Source organism: Ranitomeya imitator, chromosome 1 (genome assembly GCF_032444005.1).
Source record: "Ranitomeya imitator isolate aRanImi1 chromosome 1, aRanImi1.pri, whole genome shotgun sequence".
NCBI classification, from domain to species: Eukaryota; Metazoa; Chordata; class Amphibia; order Anura; family Dendrobatidae; genus Ranitomeya; species Ranitomeya imitator.
The window spans coordinates 806,380,036-806,386,035 of record NC_091282.1 but is presented as its reverse complement, the minus strand read 5'-3'; positions in this window follow the sequence as shown (position 1 = coordinate 806,386,035).

Genomic DNA, 6,000 nt, shown 5'->3' with positions numbered 1-6,000 from the left:
CCTTGTATCTTATTACCTCCTTCTCTGCCTCTCAGATCTCACTCATGCGTCCCTATGCCATTTCACTGCAGTCCTCACTCCCATCACCTGTTCTCCATCCAGCCAGATGGGACACAATCGTGACGCCTCATTGGCCGAGCAATCCACACTATCAAGTAGACCCGCATAGCATGAACCTCGCTGTTCCCGGCCACAGTCCAATAGCACAACTGTCGCCCCTTTTACCTTAGGACACTCCGCCCTCTTTTGGGACTCGACCACCTTTTGGGCAACCATCCCTTTTTTAGGTCACCGCACCCTTTTGGGACTCCATCCCCGTTCGGGCAACCACCCCTTTTTGGGACTCCACCCCTTTCTGGGGTACACCCCATGGACTCCCCATGGCACTCTCAGGCCCCAGTTCGCACAGTACACTAATATCTCTCTGGGCTGGCACTAGCCCTTTAAGAGTTCGTAAGATCTGATCCACCAATTTTCTCTTACAACACCCCACCTGCTCCTGCTGCCACAGCTCCTGCTGCACCCTAGGCTCTCTTAGCACCTCCGGCTGCTGATCAAAAGCTGCTCCTGCAGCTCCGCTCCACAGAACTTTGTGGACCTGCCATTCCACAGCAGGCTGCCTGGAGTTCGTGGACCCACCGATCCACAGCAATCACCTCTGCTGCAATCCCCCCACGCGCTTCCAGGACCGTTGCCTGCAGTCTAGCACTAGATGTAAGATAGCGTTCACTGACTGTGTTGGGGAACATGGCAAGTAATGGTAAACTGACTGAACAGAGAACTAGTCTGAACTGGTGCATAACCAAAAACTGTGTTGGGGAACACTCACTTGGCAGTGGGATTAAGGCACACAGGAACGGTTTTCCACTAAGTCTATTCGGTTTATTTACTCAGCATAAACCGCATAAAGTCCGTTTCATTACATCAACAGAACTTTCCAGGAGCTCCGCTCCACCTGTTGACTTCTTGTCAGTCCTGGCTTCCAGGGAAACTGCCTTACTGGGATCACTGAGCCTTACACTGGCTTGCTCGACAAGCTCCAACCCGTCTGTTCAGACCCTCAGAAGGACGGTAGTTTCTCCAACTTGCATAGCAGTCACGGACTCTGCAGGCACATGTCTTCCTCCATGTGCTATCCAAGAAACCTGTCCTCTTCCAGGACCTTCCAACACAGAGACCATTTGACCAAACAACAGACCTCCGCCTCTGCGACACATAGCGGCCATTCACAATAACGCTGGTCACTGTCTCACATGGCAAAATGGTGATGAGGGAATAATACCTCTTAAATGGCTGCCGTTTTAATAGAATCAGTGGATGTTAAGGGCCTAAAGTGGTCATCTGGTTAAAACAAGTTACAATTTTCCACGGATAGATGATATCTTGCTGAAGCGTTTTGTCCCAATGTTATCCTGAAGATAAACTAAAAATGTGGTTTTCCATCACTGCTCCTGGCCTTACTCCATTTGTTGTAGCTGTCCCCGCAAATTATTTTTCTGCATTTGACCAACACACAGAGCTTAATCAGTTCTGCTCTAGCAGCTGCCCGGATGAGTGGATGCGGAAGCTCATTCACGTCTGACATGTTGCATGCGCCTCATCACAAACTTGTGTCCAGTTATGGAGTATCTGGCATGAGGAATGCGGTACTAGGCCGTTCTTACACCTAGTCACAATTTGGCTTCACCCACTTTAGGCTGCTTTCACACATCAGGTTTTTTGCCGGATGCCGGATGCGGCGTCGCGCCGCATCGCCGGATCCGTTTTTTTTTTTAAAGAAACCGGAGGCAACCGGATGAGCCAGATCCGTTTTTTTTGCCGGATCAGGTGTCCGGATCCGGTGAAAAACCGGATCCGGCTCATCCGGTTGCCTCTGGTTCGTCCGGTTTTCTTTCCGTTTTTTTACGGATCCGGCTTTAAAAAACGCCCCCTGAAAGGCTAAAAAGGTGATTGGCCGGCTGAAAACTATATATACAGTGTTCTTAACATCTGTGACGGGTTGGAGAGGAGCAAGATACAGAGCAAGATGGATGGCATTATTGCAAAGATTCTGCAGAACAACGTGGATTTCGTCACAGAGGCGAATCGATTAAAAGCTATTGTGATTGAGAAAGAGGAAGAGAGACAGCGTGTCATGCGTCTGCGACGATGCCGTTTGTGGATCCACCCCATCACGGCACAGAGAATGACCCGGGGAGTCTTTTCAACGTTGTATATGGAGCTTCGAGGTGACCCTGAAAAGTTTTTCAGCTATGTTCGGATGAAAGCGGAGAACTTTGATATATTGGTGGAGCGGGTTCAACATCTGATAAGAAGGAGTGATACCTATTGCCGATTCTCCATTACCCCGGCTGAGCGTCTGATGGTCACTCTTCGGTAAGCATTCTTTTTGGATCCACTTTTGTTGTGGACTCTTTATTTGATATTTTGAATTTGTAGTAATTTCTGCCTTCCTTTTCTTCACAGATTCCTAGCAACCGGTGAATCCCTGTCTTCCCTACATTTTCAATTCAGACTGGGCATTTCCACAATATCAGGAATAGTGAGGTACACTTGCCGTGCACTGTGGGACTGTCTGCATGAAGAATACATTCCACATCCCACAATGCAGACATGGTTGGAAGTAGCTGACAGATTCCTGGAAGTGTGCCAGTTTCCCAATTGCTTGGGTGCGGTGGACGAGAAACACATCCGTATCGTGAAACCGGCTGGTTCTGGATCTCAGTATTTCAACTACAAGAAGTACTTTTCCATCGTGCTGATGGCCATCGCCGATGCGGATTACAAATTTGTAGCGGTGGACATTGGGGCGTATGGCCGTTCTAATGATTCGCAAGTTTTCAAACTGTCTTCTATGGGGCGGCATTTATATGGACAAACCTTTCAATTTCCCCCCCAAGACCACTGCCTCATACCTCTGAGCCACCAATGCCATTTGTATGTGTTGGGGATGAAGCTTTTCAGCTTTCAGAGCATCTTTTGAAACCCTACTCCAGCCGTGGTTTAACCAATACTAAAAGAATTTTCAACTACAGACTCACACGTGCAAGGAGAATGGTGGAGTGTGCGTTTGGGATCCTAACCGCCAAATGGAGAGTTCTCTTGACATTCATAAACTTAAAGACAGACACTGTGGATGAGGTGGTGAAAGCGTGTGTTGTCCTACACAATTATGTTATAGCCAAGGAACAGCTTTCCATTGAGGACCACTCTGCCGAAACCACCTTGATGGATTATAGCAACCAGACATACAGAAGTTCTGCCACAGTTTCCAGAATACGAGATCACTTTGCAGAATATTTTATTTCACCCCAAGGAAGAATACACTGGCAGGATGATAGAGTTTAAACACTTTGTATGTACCTAGTAATAACTTTAAACCTTTACCCATGTTGTGTACCTGTTGTTTTTACCTTAACCATGTTGTGTACCAGTTTGGTTTTTACCCTCATGTTGCGTACCTGTTTGGGTTAACCTTTTACCCATGTTGCGTACCTGTTGTTTTTACCTTACCCATGTTGTGTACAAGTTTGGTTTTTACCCTCATGTTGCGTACCTGTTTGTGTTTACCTTTTACCCATGTTGGGTACCTGTTTGAGTTTATTTTTAAACCAAGATGTGCATCTTTTTTGGTTTTACCCAAAGTACTACTGTTACCAATAAACCTTTTTAAACAAAAGTGTTATTTGTGCCTAATGAATAAATACAAAAGAGTTTTCAACCAAAAAGTTTTATTAACATAATGTAACAACACGCAAAAAAATGGGATACTAAATGTTTTCATACGTCGGGGTGGAGATACTATCGGAGGCACTGTCTGATAGGGACACTTCGACAGTGGGAGTGTGGAGAGAGGAATGTGATGGTGGTGGAGAATGTTCAACGGTTAGGGGTGAAGGAGTGGAGAAAGCTATTGAGCGGGTGGACAAGAAAGTGGGATTGGGGTTAGAAATTTGGTAGGATGGAGGGGTGTAGGAAATGTTTTGTGAGGATTGGGTGGCAGAATGAGTGATGTGTGTAGAAGATGTTTGGGAAGAGGGTGATAGAGTCTGTTGGAAGTGGGCAGGGAGAGGAGGCGAGGATGAAGTAGATGTGAAGTTGTATGGTTCGGGATCATCATATGGGTGGGAAGTGGCACGGGCGGGAGGCTGGTAGTGTGGATGGTGGGAAGGGGCACGGGGCTGGTGGTGTGGCTGGTGGGAAGGGGCACGGGAACGCTGATAGTGTTGTGGCTGTTGGGACGGGGCACGATGTGGATGATGGCGAGTTGGGCGGGATGGGGCAAGGTCAGTTTGGCGATACGGGTCAGGAGGATGGTACTGGCTGTAGTGGTGGACAGTGGAGGAAGGGGGGCCAGTTGGAGGATGGTTGGAAAGACTATCTGCTCTAGAGGCAATTAGCGCTAGAGTAGACTGGCAGGATTCCATTACTTGCATCTGCTGAGAAGTAGATAGCGTCTCCATTTGCTCAAGCACCGACTGAAAAAAAGTGTTGTTCGGTGACTGTTTTGCCTCTGAACGCATCGTTACCAGAAGTGTATGCATCTCGAGCATACTTTTATTTATGAAATTGAATCCTGCAGCCATTTGCTCGGACAAAACTTTCAGACAGTTCTGGAACGATGCGTTCAGGTGCAAGAACTCGGGAGCATAACTATGTACACCTGACCCCTCTGGCGAAACTGCCCCGATGCTACAGGTGTACTAGAGGTGGCTACAGCAGAGGGGTGGGGTACAGGAAACGCTATGTTCTCACCAGCAGCTACATGCAATGGAACCGGCCAGGATGCTCCAGAGCTCGTGGATGGGAGAGAGGGATCAGTAGAGTGGGAAGGTTCAGAGTGGGAAGGTGCTGAGTGGGAAGGTGCAGAGCGTTCCTCACTGTCAAAGTGTCCCTCGGTGGCGGCCTCCTGAGGGATCGCCCCAGAAGTGTTCAATTGTGCTGCAGGCTCCCGAGTGCTCCCAACAAAACTGTGGAAAAAGAGAGAAACAAACAATTAATATACTGTCATTGCATGGCCCTGGCTGAAAGAGCAAAAGAGGTTAGACATGTAAAACATTAGTGCATGTGGTGGGTAATATTTACGTTCGGGTGACCATCGTTGACCTGAGGAACGACAGGGCCCTTGCGTATTTGTACGTGCTCCTGCGTCCTCCAGATCCACTCGGGGCCCGCATCTCTTTATTGAACTCCTTCTTAAAGCGATCCCTGATCGACCGCCACCTTTTCACAATCCGCTCACCTGTTAAAATAGGAGGAAGACAACTTGGTTAGAAACAGCATTTTAGAATGCATCACCAAAACTGAACTGAGGATACTTACATTCTTGAATCTGGGCCTGAACATCTAGGTCCTCCCACCTCGGAATCAGTTCACAGCAGATTTGCTCCCAGAGTCGACAGGTCACTGAGAGATCAGCATGGCGGCGGTCACCCATATTCCACAACGGCTCCCTGTCTCTGACAAGATCGATGAGGTCAATATCAAGGCCGACCTCCTCACCGTCCGAATCTGGAGCACGCTGTGAAACCTGTTTGAAAAGGGGAAAAAAAATTAACAACAAATTTGAAACATTGCTAACGTCCACCCAAAAAATAACAAAAAACCTACACGACGACGGCCGCCACGTGAATGTCGCCGATGACCCTGGGAGCCACTGGAAGGACCTATTGCTTGGGCACCAGATTCAGAACTCTAGAAGAGAAAAATAAAAAATTATGTGCTTGTTGGTAGCCATTCTATGTGTTGTGTGCCATGTGATATATATGTTTTGTATGTGTTGTGTGAGGTTTGAAAGTATCAGTTTCTATGTATTTTGTTGTAAGAATCTAGTGTTATGTTTTGTGTGTAGTGTAGGGTGTGTTTCCGCAATACATCACAGATACATACCAATTGTGAGCCCTCTCCGTGGGTTTCTCCACCCCTTCCCTCATCTTCGGGGACGACCTCTTCTCCTGGGGACTCAGCCTCATCAGCTTCCTACGATGAAAGATAAAAAAA